Source organism: Dama dama, unplaced genomic scaffold, assembly GCF_033118175.1.
Source record: "Dama dama isolate Ldn47 unplaced genomic scaffold, ASM3311817v1 ptg000270l, whole genome shotgun sequence".
Classification (NCBI taxonomy): Eukaryota; Metazoa; Chordata; class Mammalia; order Artiodactyla; family Cervidae; genus Dama; species Dama dama.
The window spans coordinates 363,799-381,563 of record NW_026871048.1 but is presented as its reverse complement, the minus strand read 5'-3'; positions in this window follow the sequence as shown (position 1 = coordinate 381,563).

The following is a 17,765-nucleotide window of genomic DNA, read 5'->3' as shown; positions in this document are numbered from 1 at the left end:
TAATGAGTATTCGCCTCTTCTTATGGGGATATTGTGAAGCCTAAATGCAACACTGAGGTTTCATTGTGTGCTCCTATGGAAACATTTAGTGCATATTCTCTATGAAGTTACAGGTCTAATGACCCCTTCACATGATCTGTATAATGATAGGAAATAAGTGGTCATGGGACAGTAATAGAACATGAGTATATAAAGTTTTAAAAACCTTGTAGAGGGATATTTAAAGGCCAAGAAACCTCATAACATCGTTTTTATTTTTATTTTTTGCCATTATTTCTATCAAGTATAAATCTCTTGTATTGAATTCTGAAAATATGAATCTGATGAAGATATGAAAATGTTCATATTCAAACTTTCACTAATAATGCTTTATTTCTTGTGTAGTTTTCACACTGCGAGTTTAGTGTGTTTCTGATTTCTTCCGCTAATATTCATGACTTTTTTTAATCCAAGGGCGATGGTATGGATATTTTCTGAGGTAAATCAGGAGATTTACAGCCATGTTTTTGGATGTAGAGTCTGAGGATGGGGCACAGGTGAGAGAGAGTGGAGTTTGGCTGGGAGGGGGAAAGGGTGGGGCAGGGACAAGTGAATGTGAGTACAAGCAGAAACGGAAGTGAAGAGAGGCAAGGAGATAAGCTCACCCTTCTGAACTGTGGTTAGCTCTCCATGTGTACATGTATAATAAAATCTTTGAGTACTCAGAGCAACACTATGAGGTTAAGCACTTTTACTGCTACCATCCTTTTCAGCAGCTGGGGAAGCAGAAACACATAGCGGTTAACGAGTCAATGAATTTGCCCAAAGTCTCCTTCCTGGCAAGAGCTGAATCAGATCGGTGCCCAGGCCAGAGAGAAACAGAGACGTGTTGTATCTGACCCCCAATCTGGAATACAGTGCCGTGTCTAGTGTCCTCTGGATCAAAAGACAGGTCAACATGTCCATCTGCAGGAAACTTTACTGTGTATGAATCTGTGTATGGATTGAACACAGTGTCTCCTAACTGAATGAAAGATCATGGGGTTTCATGTCAACCTGCACACATCACAGAGAAGAGTTCCTGGTCCAAATGAAGGCCTCAACATGTGTTTCCTGTGACGAACATTAGTGGAGCACCCTCATTATTATGGAAAGTGGCATAACCATTGTATAATGATAAACAGAACAGCAGAGACAGTATCATGAAGACATTAACTCCTCTATCTCATACTTTTTTAAAATGAAGAGAACAGAACCTGAAAGGCAATAGACCACTTACTAAGTTTTATTTTTTTCTCTCAACTGTGACATTCTAAGTAATTTCCAAATAATGATTTTTTAGCTTTTGAAAAAATATTTTTTCATTGATTGATTCTTATTTACAGTATTGGTTTGATTTCTGTCATACATCAACCTGAATTAACCATAGGTGTAGGTGTCCATATGTCCCCTCCCTCTTGAATCCCTCCCACTTCCCGCTCATTCCCACCCCTCTAGGTTATTACAGAGCCCCCATTTGAGTTCCCTGAGTCATCCAGCAGATTCCCATTGGCTCTCTATTTACATATGTTAGTGTATATGCATCCATGCTACTCTCTTTCCATTGATCTCACCCACTCCCTCTGCTCCCCCACATTTGTGCCTAAGTCTGTTCTCTAAGTCTGCATCTCCACTGTTGCTCTGCAAGCAGATTTATCAGTGCCATCCTTCCATAGATTCCACATATGTGTGTTAATGTATATTTGTTTTTCTCGTTCTGACTTACTTCACTCTGTATAATAGGCTCTGGGTTCATCCACCTTCTTAGAACTGACTCAGATGCATTCCTGTTTTTCTATGGCTGAGTAGTATTTCATTTTATATATACACCAAAGCTTCTTTCTCCATTCCTCTGTCAATGGACATCTAGTTTACTTTCATGTCTTGGCTTTTGTCAATAGTGCTGCAATGAACACTGGGGTGCGTGTGTCTTTTTAGCTTTGGATTTTGAAGGATGTATGACTAATAGTGGGATTGATGGGTCAAAAGGTGGTTTTATTCCTAGTTTTTTTGAGGAATTGCCATACTGTCTTCCATAGTGGCTCTATCAGTTTACATTCCGACCAGCAGTGCACGGGGCTTCCCTTTTCTCCACACCCTCTCCAGCACTTGTTGTTTGGATTTTTTGATTATGCCCATTCTGTCTGGTGTGAGGTGATACCACACTGTAGTTTTGCTTTGCATTTCTCTAATAATGAGCTTCCCTGATGCCTTAGGGGGTGGAGAGTCTGCCTGCAGTGTGGGGGACCTGGGTTCAGTCCCTTGGTCGGGAAGATCCCCTGGTGAAGGAAATGGCAACCCACTCCAGTATTCTTGCCTGGAAAATTCCTTGGACAGAAGAACCTGACAGGCTACAGCCCATGGGGTTGCAAGGAGTCGGACACAACTGAGCGACTAACACTCATTAATAATGAGTGATGTCAAGCATCTCTTCATGTGTTTATTAGCCATCCATATGTCTTCTTTGGAGAAATATCTGTTTAGGACTTTTGCCCCCTTTTCGACTGGGCTGTTTGTTTCTCTGGTAGTGACGTGTATGAGCTGCTTGTATGTTTTGGAAATTAATACTTTGTCAGTTGTTGCCTTTGCTGTTATTTTCTCCCATTCCATGGGTGATTTTTCATCTTGTTTATAGTATCCTTTGCTATGCAAATCTTTTAAATTTAATTAGCTCTCACTTATTTATTTTTGTTTCTATTTCCTTTATTCTAGGAGGTTTGTCATAGAGGATGTTGCTATGATTTATGTCTTTCAGTGTTCTGCCTGTGTTTTCTTCCGAGTTTTATAGTTTCTGGTCTTACATTTAGGTCTCTAGTCCATTTTGAGTTTACCTTTGTGTATGGTTTTAGGAAGTTTTCCAATTTCATTCTTTTGCACTTACTTGTCTAGTTCTTTCAGCACGACTTCTTGAAGATGCCGTCTTGTTCCCATTGCGTATTCTTGTCTCCTTTGTCAGAGATAAGTTGCCAATATGTGTGTGGGTTTTTCTCTGGGCTTTCTCTCTTGTTCCACTGGCCAATACTTTTCTTTTTGTGTCAGTGACATACTGTCTTGATGACTGTAGCTTTGTAGTATACTCTGAGATCAGGTAAGTTGATTCCTCCAGTTCCATTCTTCTTTCTCAAGGTTACTTTACCTATTCAGGGTCTTTTGTGTTTCCATACGAACTGTGAAATTTTTTTTATTCTAGCTCCATGAAAAATGCCATTGGTAATTTGATAGGGATTGCATTGAATCTGTAGATTGCGGTTGGTAGTACAGTCATTTTCACAATATTGATTCTTGCAACCCAGGAGCATGGAATATCCTTCTGTCTGTTTATATCATCTTTGATATCTTTCATCAGTGTCTTATACTTTTCTGTATACAGTGTTATTGTCTCTTTTGGTAGGATTATCTCTAGGTATTTTATTCTTTTAGTTGCAATGGTAAATGGGATTGATTCCTTAATTTCTCCTTCTGTTTTTTCATTGTTAATATATAGGAATGCATGTGATTTGTGTGTATTGATTTTGTATCCTGCAACTACTAAATTCATTGATTGGTTCTAGTTATTTTCTGATGTTATCTTTAGGGTTTTCTATGTACAGTATCATGTCATCGGCAAATAGTGTGAGTTTCACCTCTTCCTTTCTAATCTGGATTCCTTTTATTTCTTTCTTTTCTCTGATTGCTGTAGCTAGCACTTCCAAAAGTATTTGAATAATAGTGGCTAGCGTGGGGACCCTTCTCTTGTTCCTGATCTTATAGGGAGTGCTTTCATTTTCTCACTATTTAGAATAATGTTTGCTGTGGGTTTATCATGTATGACCTTTACTATGTTGAGTCAGGTTACGTCTATACTTATTTTTGAAGAGTTTTTATCATAAATGGGTGCAGAAATTTGTCAAAAGCTTTTTCTGCATCTATTGAGATTATCCCTTGGATTTTGTCTTTCAGTTTGTTAATATAGTGTATCACATTGATCAGTTTGCATCTATTGAAGAATACTTGCATCCCTGGAATTCATCTGACTTAATCATACTTGTGATCTTTTTATTGTGATGTTGCATTCTGTTTCCTAGAATTTTGTTGGTGATTTTTGCATCTATGTTCATCCGTGTCATTGGCCTGTTATTTTCTTTTTTTGTGATATCTTTGTCTGGCTTTGGTATCAGGGTGGTTGTGCTGTCATAGAAGGAGTTTGGAAGTGTTCCTTCCACTGCATATTTTGGGAAGAGTTTCAGAAGGATAGGTATTAGCTTTTCTCTAAATGTTTGATAGAATTTACCTGTGAAGCCATCTGTCCCTGAGCTGTGTGTTTTTAGGTGTTTTTGATCACAGTTTTGATTTCAGTTTTTGTAATAGTCCTGTTCATAATTTCTATTTCTTCCAGGTTCAGTCGTGGAAGGTTGAAGTTTTCTAAGAATCTGTCCGTATCCTGTGGTTGTCCATTTTATTACCATACAGTTGCTCATAATAGTCTCTTATGATCCTTTGTATGTCTGTGTTGTCTGTGGTAAACTCCCCTTTTTCATTCCTAATTTTCTTCATGTGATTTTTCTCCTTTGTTTTCTTGATAAGTCTGGCTAATTATTTGTCAATTTTGTTTATCTTCTCAAAGAACCAACTTTTTGTTTTGTAAATCTTTACTATTGCTGCATTCATTTCTTTTTCATTTATTTTGGCTCAGATTTTTATGATTTCTTTCCTTCTACTGACTTAGGGCTTGGATTTTTTAACTTATTTTCAAGCTGCTTTAGGTGTAGATTTAGGCTGTCTATTTGACGTTTTTCTTGTTTGTTGAGGTAGGCTTGTATTGCTATCAACTTCCCTCGTAGCACTGCTTTTACTGATTCCCGTAGGTTTTGGAAGCAGACAGCCCATAAACTAGAGAGCAATTATCCCAAAGAAGTCCTCTCACTGTTATGAAAGTTCTAGGACCCAAAACAGATTTCCCACCCTGTGGATCCAGCAGAGGGACTGAGAACTCCCAGCGTATTTGATTCTGGAGTCCAGTGTGTTTGGTTACGGAGCTTCCACAGGACAAGGGAAACAGACACTTGGAAGGCACAGACACAACCTTGTGTGCACCAGGACCCAGGAGCAAGGAGCAGTGAGGCCACGAGAGAGGCCAGTGAGTGTTCAGGAGTCTCTGGTGGAGCCGTGTGTGGACAGTGGCCTGCCATGGCTTCAGGAGCACTGACTGTAACAGTCCTACCATAAGTCCTTTTGAATGAGGTCGCCATGACCAACATGGGCATCACTGTTTCTTCATGAAATATGGAATTCTTTGTATTTCTCACACATATACCAAGGCAGTTTTCCACCATGAGATATGGAATACTCTGTATCTCTTCTATAAAAATCTGGGTGCTAATACTCTTTCATAAAGTTGGGCTTCTCTGTATCTCACATTTGAAGATCAGAATGGGGAATTTCCCATAAGAACTATGGAAATCTCTGTATTTCGTGTGAACCACTGGTTCTCAGGCACTGAAACATGTGTTCTCTGTTACGGTTCTGCCCCTGTGCCTCACACGTGTGTGTGTACAGGTGTGTGTTCGTGTCGCCTGTGTATGTGGATGGTGCGTGGTTCTGGCCCACTGCAGACGCAGAGATGAGGGTGACAGAACATGAGACGTGGAACAACCAGAAGAGGAGGCCCAAGGCATCCACAGCCTAGGGGAGACTGGTCCACGCATCTGTGTGGTGCCCATGCCCAGGACAGCAACGAAAGAAGGATGGCCAGGGACAGCTCCTGACAGTGAGTCCACAACTCTGCAATTAGAGAAAGAGACATAAACAAGCTCACAATTTCTGCTGTGTTGTTTTGTCTGTGTGTGTTGTTAAGCAGGGGTAGAGGGTTTGAGGAGTCACCCAGAGTAGATCAAGTGGTGTGGGGCTTTAAAACCACTGCCTGTGGACCCCTCCGTCTGTGGGGCATTGGCTGCCATGGGAACGGTAGGTATGGCTGCTGCAGGACCCAGGATTGTGAAGACACCAAGGTCCTTGAGGAAAGGGTAGAGACTGGGAGGAGGAGGCAAGGAAAGAGAGCCTGCTTCACTGGAGACTTAACTTCTGCCACACATGTGAGAAGGAGATAGGTGAAGGTCCTGGGCTAGTGCTGCCTAGCATCAGCCTGTCAGCCAGCACCCTCCCGTTCCCAGGGTGGCACACATTGGCACCATGTGAGACAAATGACGGGCTAAGGTAAGCACTCGGTTCGCAAGCCCATGCATCCCAGGAGAGACATGGTATGGGTATGGAATCCATCCAAGAACTTCCAGCCTAAATGGCCGTGCAGAAAGGTGAGAAAAGCAATGGTGTGGGGTGCATGTGTGTGCCCCTGTGCTGGTGTGTGTCTGTGAGAGAGAGAACAGCGATGAAGCACGGTTGGTGGGCCGTTTGTATGCAGGGACCCTGGGGCAGTGAGAGACAGTTGGCAGTTCAGAGCCTGCTGGTTTTCAGGCTCCAGGGGTTCGTGCATAGCAGTCCTGCAAAAGAGGCCCCATTGCTTGCTCCAGAAGTTTTGACATTAATTTCCTTCTTTCTTGGCAGTTTCCTCCTTGGCCATGGAGGGCAAAGAGTTAAAGGTGTCAGTCTGCACCTGAAGGAGAGTCCTGAAAGCCTCACAGGAGCACAACCTCTGCTTTCTTCATGGAGTTCCTGAAGGAGACCTGCACCACGTGACTCTCACAGGGACCCTGGATTCTAAGTGAGTGTCTTGGATGTCCCCCAGCCCAACCATTACCTGATTTCGGTGGCCCACACTGTGTAGAAGAGTTAGGGAATGCCTGAGTTGTAGGCAGACCTACCACAGGCTAGCGAAGGCAGCAGAAAGAGAGCCTTGCCATTCAGCAAGTCAGTGAGGCCTGGTGGAATCAACCCCTCTTGGTGCATTTAGGAGAGGAATGCTGCTTCCTGTACAAGGGAGAGGAGAGCTGTGGGCATAGGGCGGGCAGACATGCCAGGGTGCCTTTCGTGTGGGGCTCTCTGTCTGTTGGTAGTAGTAACCTGTAGAGCCGACAGGAAGGGAGGCCAGCTTACCATTTCAGCTGTGGGTTCACTGCTTCGTTTTGGCAGAGCCCCTCTGGATCCATGTGCACCTTCTTCACGGCACAGTATCAGAGTGAGAGGCCTGTCACATTCTCTTTGACCTTTTGGGGGACCAGGCATTGATTTGGCCTTTTCCTGCTACAGGAAGATAGCAATTGGGTGAAAAGGAAAACAGTTGCAAACAGAAAAGTACAGAGTTAGGAAGAGCAGGGGAACCTCGCTCAGAAGGTGTCAGCCCCGGAGAGGGCGTGCTGGCCCTGCGACGAGCACGGCATTGGGAAGGAATGATCTTGAGAGGTGCACGCTGAGAAAAGGATGCTCTAAGTCAGCTCCATGTCCTTTTGTTCCACGTCCAGTCCTAACTGGTGCTTCTTCACCTGCACACAGATTTCTCATGAGGCAGGTAAGGTTGTCTGCTATTCCCACCTCTTTAAGAATTTTCCACATTTTGCTGTGATCCACAAGAAAGGCATTGGGGTAGTCATTAAAGCAGAAGTAGATGTTTTCTGGGAACTCTCTTGCTTTTTTGATGTTCCAACCGATGTTGGCAATTTGATCTCTCTGGTTCCTCTGCATTTTCTTAATCTAGCCTGAACATCTGGAACTTCATGGTTCACAAACTGTTGAAGCCTGATTTCCAGAATTTTGAGCATTACTTTCCTAGTGTGTGACATGAGCACAACTGTGTGGTCATTTGAACGTTCTTTGTCATGGCCTTTGGGGTTGGAATGAAAACTGACCTTTTCCAGTCCTGTGGCTACTGCTGAGTTTTCCAAATGTGCTGGCATATTGAGTGCAGCACTTTCACAGCAGAATCTTTGAGGATTTGAAATAGCTCAATTGGAATTCCATCAGTTCTACTAGCTTTGTTGGTAGTGATGCTTCCCAAGGCTCACTTGACTTTGCATTTCAGAGTGTCTGGCTCTAGGAGAGTGATCAGACTATCGTGGGTATCTGGTTCATAATGATCATTTTTTTTTATAGACCTTCTGTGTTCTTGCCACTTCTCCTTAATATCTTCTGCTTCTGTTAGGTCCAAACCACTTCTGCCCTTTATTGTGCCCATCTTTGCATGAAATGTTCCCTTTGTATCCCTAATTTTCTTGAAGAGATCTCTAGTCTTTTCCATTCTGTCGCTTTCCTGTATTTCTTTGCATTGATCACTGAGGAAGGCTTTCTTATCTCTCTGTGCTAATTCTTTGGCACTCTGTACTCAAATGGCTATAGCTTTCCTTTTCTCCTTTGCCTTTAGCTTTTCTTCAATGCTCAGCTATTTGAAAGGCCTCCTCAGAAAACCATTTTGCCTTTTTGCATTTCTTTTTCTTGGGGATGGTCTTGATCACTGCCTCCTGAACAATGTCATGAACCTCCATCCATAGTTCTTCAGGCACTTTGTCTATCAGATCTAATCCCTTGAATCTATTTGTCACTTCCACTGTATAATCATAAGGGATTTCATATAGATCATACCTGAATGGCTTGGTGGTTTCCCCTACTTTCTTCAATTTAAGTCTGAATTTTGCAGTAAGGAGTTCACGATCTGAGCCACAGTCAGCTCTTGGTCTTCTTTTTGCTGACTCTATAGAGCTTCTCCATCTTTGGCTGCAAACAATATAATCAATCTGATTTTGGTATTGACCAACTAGTGATGTCCATGTGTAGAGTCTTCTCTTGTGTTGTTGGCAAAGGGTGTATGCTATGACCAGTGCATTCTCTTGGCAATACTCTGTTAGGCTTTGCCCTGCTTCCTTTTGTACTCCCAGGCCCAATGTTGCCTTTTTCTCCAGGCATCTCTTGATTTCCTACTTTAACATTCTATTCCCCTATGATGTAAAAGACATCTTTTTTGGTGTTAGTTCTAAAAGGTCTTGTAGGTCTTCCTAGAACCATTCAACTTCAGCTTCTTCAGCATTGCTGGTTGGGGCATAGACTTGGATTACTGTGATATTGAATGGTTTGCCTTGGAAACGTGCAGAGATCTTTCTGTCGTTTTTGAGATTGCACCCAAATACTGCATTTCGGACTCTTTTGTTGATTATGAGGGCTATGCCATTTCTTCTAAAGGATTCTTGCCCATAGTAGTAGATATATTGGTCATCTGAATTAATCCACCCAATCAAGTCCATTTTAGTTCACTGATTCCTATAATGTCAATGGTCACACTTGCCATCACCTATTTGACCACTTCCAAACTACCTTGATTCATGGACCTAAGATTCCAAGTTCCTATGCAATGTTGTTCTTCATAGCATCAGATTTTCCTTCCAACATCAGTTATATATTTCTTTGGCTCTGTCTCCTTATTCTTTCTGGAGGTATTTCTCCACTCTTCTCCAGTAGCATATTGGGCACCTACTGACCCGGGGAGTTCATTTTTCAGTGTCACATCTTTTTTGCCTTTTCATACTGTTTGGTTCCGAATTGGAAACGGAGTGTGTCAACGCTATATATTGTCATCCTGCTTATTTAAGTTATATGCAGAGTACATCATGCGAAATTCCAGGCTGGATGAAGCACAAGCTACAATCAAGATATTAAGGAGACACATCAACAGCCTCAGATACGCTGATGACACTCCCCTTATGGCAGAAAGCAAAGAAGAACTGAAATGCCTCTTGATAAAAGAGAAAGAGGCGAGTGAAAAAGTTGGCTTAAAAGTCAGCATTCCAAAAACTAAGATCATGGCATCTGGTCCCATCACTTCATAGCAAATAGATGGGGAAATGCTGGAAACAGTGACAGACTTTATTTGGGGGGTGCTCCAAAATCACTAGAGATGGTGACTGCAGCCATGAAATTAAAAGACTCTTGCTCCTTGGAAGAAAAGCTATGAGTAACCTTGACAGCATATTTAAAAGCAGAAACATTACTTTGCTGACGAAGGTCCATCTAGTCAAAGCTATGTTTTTTCCATTAGTCATGTATAGACATGAGAGTTGGACTATAAAGAAAGGTGAGTGCTGAAGAATTGATGCTTTTCAACTGTGTTGTTGGAGAAGACTCTTGAGAGTCCCTCGGACTATAAGGAGATCAAATCAGTCAAACCTAAAGGATATCAGTCCTGACTATTCAATGGAAGGACTGAAGCTGAAGCTGAAACTCCAATGTCTGACCACCTGACGTGAAGAACTGACTCATTGGGAAAGACCCTGATGCTGGGAAAGATCAAAGGTACAAGGGGAAAGATGACAGGCGATGAGGTGGTTAGATGGCATCACTGACTATTGGACATGAGTTTCAGGAAGCTCCAGGAGTTGGTGATGTTCAGGAAAGCCCGGAGTGCTACAAGTCCTTGGGGTCGCAACGAGTGGGACACGACTGAGAGACTGAACTGAACTGAACTGAAGTCAGCCAAGTGCAAAACCCCTGGCCATCTCTGCGTGGTTCCTGGAAGGAAAGCCCAGGGAAAGGAAGCATGCCAAAATGATGGGCACTGTCAACCTGTCCAGCATGATGGGAGGACACAGAACACAGGCGCACATCACTCCGCTCTCCATGGGGAGAACTCCCAAAACCACCCACCTCTTTATAGGTCGCTTCCCCTCACGAGCAAATCCAAGGACTGTATAACCTTCCAGGGTAAGTCATAGAGGTCGAAGAGGACATTGACTTGATTGAAGAGCGAATGAAGGAATGTGAACAGGACAAAAAAGAGGGGTCCTTATAAATTCCATTATTCTGGATAAGTAGACCTATAGTTCTGTATATGTGCAAGTCTCCTTTAAGGTTGCATGTGTGTGTCTGTGTATGAGCTATCAGAATGGGCTGGGCTGGGAGATGGAAGAATGGACACCAAAAACGTGAAAGAACTTGTGTAAAGTACACAGACCATGGGACAGCTGAAGCATGGAAGCCAGGGAAATGAGCCCAAGGATCTCACCAAGCAAGCAAGCTGTAATTGGAAACAAGCTGCTGCACCCTGGATCCCTGCCAGAAAGGAAAGGCTGGAAGAAAGCAACTGGGGGTGGTCAGGGAGAATGCACAGAATATGAAAAAGAGAATGGGGTAGATTCCCAGGCACAGAAGAGGCAGGGCCTACAGCCCTTGGACGCCCAGCTACACAGACCTTTCTGTCCTTCTCAAGTGTAGAAACATTCCCTGGCATGACCAGGCACATGAGCACACCTTGCCTTTTTTGTGAGCTTTGGGAGACAGACAGGCACTGCAGCATAAGCCGCTGCTACCTGCAGAGTTTGCCAGTTTGAAACATCACTCTTTGTATTCTTCGCAGAAGCCTTGGGTATCAGGACTATGCAAAGCATGCATTAGGTTGATTCTCTCACTGCTCCCATCCCCACAGGGCTGGGGAGACAGGGTAGGCTGTGATGTGTTCTCATGTGGAGGCTGGATGAGAACAGAACAACTTGCAAAGGGCCTCTATATGGTAAATGGGCAGGCTTCAATTCCTCTAGTACCAAAGAATCATGGCCCTTAATGCAGTGCTGTCCTTAGTATCTCACTTACTGGCATTCCAACAGGGTTCTGGGAGTTCCTTCATGCCAGGAAGAGCATGCCCTGTTTCTGCCTCTCTCCAAAGTGTGGCCAAGTCGCCTTAGTCCTGTGCAGTGTTCATGTCTGTCATGCAAGGGATGGAAGAAAGCCTGTTCCCTGCCGTGGTTCAGCAGAGATTGCCTGTGTTGGCCTCTCAAGTTTGAGAAAGCATCGTCCGACTGTGTGGACTGACAAAGTCGGATCTCCCCTGGATGCACCTGACACATTGCCCCCCTGCCTTTCATTGGACACATTGGGAGAGCTCCCAATGGTTAAAGGTCCTCTGGGACACGGGAATGTGCTTTTTCGATATGGAAGCAAGGAACTCGTGGTTCGAATTTCCGGAGGCCAAGTAAATTGCCGTTGGCACCCGGGAGGTGTCAGATACAAGGCAAGGAAAGTATGTGGACAGGCACGTTGACTGGAGCAAAGGCAGCTACGTGTGGGCGCTGGAGCCCAGGACCCCCTGGAGCAATTCCCTCTGGGCTAGGGGCGTGTCCCTGGAAGGTGCCTTCCACTACCTTCTCTGTGATTGGTCGAGATTTTTGCCCAGTAACCTGGGCATGACTCACAGCTCCAGCAGCCTAGGGGGCCCGAGTGCCTGGGTGATTCAGGCTGGAATGTGCGCCGTGCCCCAGACCATTCCCCACCGTTTTCTTCAGTCTCAGAACACCCCCAGAAGAATCAAGCTATCTCCAGAGGGTGACAGCAGCCTGTGGACAGGCTGGGCATGCCACATGCCCTGTTGTCATGTCCAGCCCCTTAACTGCTGCCCCTGCTCGGGGTCAAGGCCAGGGCCATGTGGAGAACGAGACAGCCAGAAGAAGGCCGGAGCTGTGGAGGACTGTGGAACTTTGTAGTTGTGATCCCGGGTTCAGGGGGCAGGGCCCCTGCAGCCTGCCAGCACCGTGGGGTCATCAGGGACGTTGCAGGCACCAGGACACGTTGCAGGCGAGGTGGTTGCTCTCTTCAGGTTGAAGGCGGTGTGGAAGTCGCGGACCTGGAGGGGGCAGAATTGGCGGGGGTCGTGCTACTGCTGGTTCCAGCTGCTGGTGGTAGACATTATGTAGGAGATGCAGGTGGTGGTTGACAAGGAGAAGGAGCAGGTGTCCTCGTAGGTATGTGAGGAGAAGCCAAAGGAGTAGAGCCAGGAACATTCAAGGCCAGGAGCCCCAAGTGACTGGCCTGCACTGGAGGGACTAGATTCAGTGGCAGCCCTCCAGGCAGAGATGAGCTCTCAGCATGAGAAAGACCACAGGACCTGCGCTCCGATCAGGAGGAAGAACGAACAGAGGAAGAAGGCTCATGTGGCTCGAAGAAATGCCATCATCCAGGGCATCCCTGGCTTCTGGGCCAAAGCCATATCCTGCCCTCTACTCCATGGGTTCGGCTTCTCAGGAGGAAGACATGGAGGGGTGGCAGGAGGAAGTTTTGGGAAGAGGGCACAGGCAAGGTGAGGGGGCTGAGGGAAGAGGAGCTGGTGGAGTGGCGGTCTCCAAAGGCACCTCGAGAGGAGAGCCTGGGCAGGGCCACCACAGCTGTGGGTGTCAGAGGCATGACTCTTGGTGCCTCTTTTACTCCTGCATCTGAAGAGCAGATGCACAGGAGTCTCCTGGCGGGGACACTATGTCAGGAGTTAGCAGTGACAGTAGGCCAGAGGAACATTCCCAGAGAGCTTTCATCGCAACTGTGGATAATCCTGGAAAGTAGTAGAGACAGCAGAAGTCTCACAACCCATCCCAGTCAGTCAGAGCCCCTGACGGTTTCCCCACGAGTGCAGTGCAGAAGCACGGGGGTGTCCACCATTGTGGAGCTGGAAGGGACTGCTGTCCTTGTATGCTGCAAGTGAAAGATGACTGCAGACACATCCTTGCCACCGCCCCCTTTTTTTTTTTTTCTTGCCACCCCTTTTGAAGACAGATAGTAGACCAGAGACCCAGGGCTTTCTTGCTAAACAGACACAGAGACACACAATGATACCCACACACAACACACACACTTACCGCAGACAAGACGTGCCGCAGAGACTGCCCTTCCTGACATTCTAAACAGTGACATGGTGCTACCTAACAAACACAGGCCAGGCAGAAATCAGGAGCAGTCAGAAACACTCTCCCTAGGCGGATGCAGATAGCCTCAGATGCAGGAGACCACGGGGGACCGAGACTCATGAGCGTGCCTGATGGTATGGCAGGGGCTGGGGACAGCGGTGGGGTGGCTGGGCATGAAGGAGTGCCCAGAGCCCTTGCAGATGCCTGTGTCAGCGTCCTTGTTCTGCCCCAGACAAGCCCTGTTGCTCATGGCACTCCCTTGCCCAGCAGTTGACATGACTGGCTCCTTGACGTAAAGCAGCTTATAAACCACCCCCAGGTGTCCACCATTATCAGTAACCAACATGAAGACTTGGTTAACGACCTGATGGATTTGAAGGTCTGTGAGGGAGACTCAGAGGACTGGTGGGTAGGGGAGCTGAATGGGGAAGGATGAGGGGGAATCATGTTATCCCTGTGCATGTGGTGTGAGCATGTGGAGAGGAGTAGCAGAAGCTGTTGATGCCTGCCTGGCAGGCAAGCTGAGCCCCCTAGAAGCTTGCACCTTTTCCCTCTTCCTGGTCCTGAAATGTGCAGGAGCTGAGCCGTCCCTGGTCTCGCTGCAAGCTGATATTTTCCTTTTGGAACAACCCCTACTTGTGGAAGACAGTGATCATTAAGGAATACCACCTTGACATTGCTGTCACAACTTAGCTCCCAGTGCAGTGTGAGTGGGTGGGGGAGGGAGTGCATGCCCCTCTGCATGATCCTACCCTGTCTCCCCTGTATTCCTCCAGGATACAGGATTCCTCCAGGGTGCGTCATTCGCCTCTAGGCCACTAACTCTGGGATTATGAAAGGGGAGCTCCCAGCCAATGGGCTGCACAGCAGCAGCCTTAACTTCCTCAACTGGCTGTCAGACCACAACTGCCCAGGATCAAACAGGATTGCTGAGGTGGAGTCTGTGTGGGCCTCTGTAGAATTGATGATTGCTATTAGAGTTCTTGGCTGCTCATGGGAGGGTTTGGGGCCTGGTAAGCCCAGTGCTGGCCTTGTTCGCGTTGCCAGCAGATCATCAACAAAGACTTGTTGATGGATCCCCTGCAGCACTACCCAGGTAGAAGGTTCTGAAACGAGAGGTAACTGGGAGAACATGGGTTGTGAGGGGATCAGCAGCTGGGCCCTGAAGGCACAGCCATGTAGAGGCCAGGACACTCCTTTCCCACATGGGGAATCTCGGGCTCATGCAGGCTGGATGTGGAGCCTGGATTCGTGTCATGCACATAGACTGGATGATTGAGGACCTCATCCTCAAGTCATGCTCAAGTCACTTCATCTCCAAGTCCTACACGAAGCAGCTGTGCTTACAGCATGAGAGTCCTATGTGGTTCTGAGAGAGGCTGGGTTAATCTAGCTCCTTGGTCAGAATCTTCCTTCCCTGGGTCCTGCCATCCACAGGCCTCCTGCTGCTCATTGAGTTTGAGATTCCTTTGGTCATTCACCCCCACCCCTTCTCCTGGGAAGCCCCACCATTTGCAACGGGCTTCTGTCTGCTGTCACATTGCACTTTTGTGCTGAATTTGGAGTCTTCTGTGAATTTCCACATCCACCGCTTGGCCTCTCACCACCAAGACACAGTCAAAGCTGGACATGGCTTAAGAGTGGCTGGTGATAATACTGAAGGGCTGGGGAAGAAATGGACAGGGATCCCAAAAGGGCAGGACATGGAGCCTCCTGACATCGTCTCCCACATTGCTTGAAATGGGCGTCTTCAGCTACTGATCACCTGTCTTCTCTGTTTGTGTTTATGTCCCTGTATCTTGCACGAGTGTGTGTACACAGGCGTGGTTGTGTTGCCTGTCTTTGTGCATGTGTCTGGCCCGCTGAAGACACAGAGGTGAAGGCGACAGAACGTGAGACGTGGAGCAACCAGAAGAGGAGGCACGAGGCATCCACAGACTCGGGGAGAGTGGTCGTGGTATCTCCGCAGTGCCCATTTCCAGGACAGAAGTGAGGAAAGGATGGCCAGTGACAACAGTCCTGCAAGTGCCAGCCAATCGCACAAATAGTATCTCCTGAACTAGGCCATTGCGCTGCAGTTGGTGTAGTCTGGTATTCTGCCCTCTCGTGGAGAAATAGAAGAATGCTTATGATTGTAATTTATAAAATCCAGATGTATTCTTCACATGTTGAAAAAGATATCGTATAATTTGGATGACCACAAATTGTGGGAGAAACAAAGACAGCATCACCAGACCCCTTTCAATGAGTGCTAAGCCCACTGAAACATGCCAAAACCAGAGTATGACAGGACTCCTTGACATTCAGAACCATGTCAGGTGGATTTCCCTGCCAGGACTGTGGCATTTATTGTTCCTTCTGCTTGGAATGCTCTTCCCTTAGGTACCAATAGGGCCTGCTCCCTCACTTCCTCCTGATCTCTGCTTAATTGCCATCTTTCAGGGAGACTTTCCCTCATTATCTTGAGTAAAAGAATAACATCATACCTACACACACCCTTTCCGTGATCTAGCAACTCATGTCCACTGAGTCTGTGATGCCATCCAACCGTCTCATCCTCTGTCATCCCTTTCCCCCCATCTTTGATGTGCATTTTTCTAATAATTACTGATGTTGAGCATTTTTTCATGTGTTATTTTAGCCACTTGTATGTCTTCTTTGGAGAAATGTCTGTTTAGATCTGCCCATTTTTTTACTGAGTTCTTTTTCTTTTTTGGATACTGGCCTGCCTAAGCCCTTTGTATGTTTTGGAGAATAATGACTTGACAACTAATTAGGTTTGTGGCATTACACAGGAGGCAGTGATCAAGACCATACCCAAGAAAAACAAATGCAAAAAGGCAAAATGGTTCCCTGGGGAGGCCTTACAAATAGCTGAGAAAAGAAAAGAAGCTAAAGTCAACGGAGAAAAGGAAAGGTATACCCATTTGAATGCAGAATTCCAAAGAATAGCAGGGGGAGATAAGAAACCCTTCCTCAGCGATCAATGCAAAGAAATAAAGGAAAACAGAATGGGGAAGACCTCTTCAAGAAAATTCGAGATACCAAGGGAACATTTCATGCAAAGATGAGCACAACAAAAGACAGAAAAGGGATGGATTTACAGAAGCAGAAGATATTAAGAAGAGGTGGCAAGAATACACAGAAGAACTCTACAAAAAAGATCTTCACGACCCAGATAATAATAATGGTGTGATCATTCACCTAGAGCCAGGCATCCTGGAATCTAAAATCGAGTGGGCCTTAGGAACCATCACTACGAACAAAGTTAGTGGGGGTGACGGAATTCCAGTTGAACTATTTCAAATCCTAAAAGATGATGCTGTGAAAGTGTTGCACTCAATATGTCAGCAATTTAGAAAACTCAGCAGTGGCCAGAGGACTCGAAAAGGCCAGTTTTCATTCCAATCCCAAAGAAAGGCAATGCCAAAGAATGCTTAAACTACCACACAATTGCACTCATCTCACATGCTCATAAAGTAATGCTCAAAGTTCTCCAAGTCAGGCTTCAGCAATACGTGAAGTGTGAACTTCCAGATGTCCAAGCTGGTTTTAGAAAAGGCAGAGAAACCAGAGATCAAACTGCCAATACCCACTGGATCCTCGAAAAAGCAAGAGAGTTCCAGAAAAACATCTATTTCTGCTTTATTGACTATGCCAAGGGCTTTGACTCTGTGGATGACAATAAACTGTGGAAAATTCTGAAAGAGATGGGTACCAGACCACGAGACCTGCCTCTTGAGAAACCTGTATGCAGGTCAGGAAGCAACAGGTAGAACTGGACATGGAACAACAGACTGGTTCCAAATTGGGAAAAGAGTACGTCAAGATTGTATATTGTCACTCTGGTTATTTAACTTATATGCAGAGTACATCATGAGAAACGCTAGCCTGGAGTGAGCCCAATCTGGAATCAAGATTGCTGGGAGAAATATCAATGAACTCAGATATGCAGATGACACCACCGTCATGGCAGAACATGAAGAAGAACTAAAGAGCCTCTTGATGAAACTGAAAGAGGAGAGTGAAAAGTTGGCTGAAAGCTCAACATTCAGAAAACTAAGATCATGGCATCTGGTCCCATCACTTCATGGCAAATAGATGGGGCAACAGTGACTAACTTTATTTTTGGGGGCTCCAAAATCACTGCATGTGGTCACTGCAGCC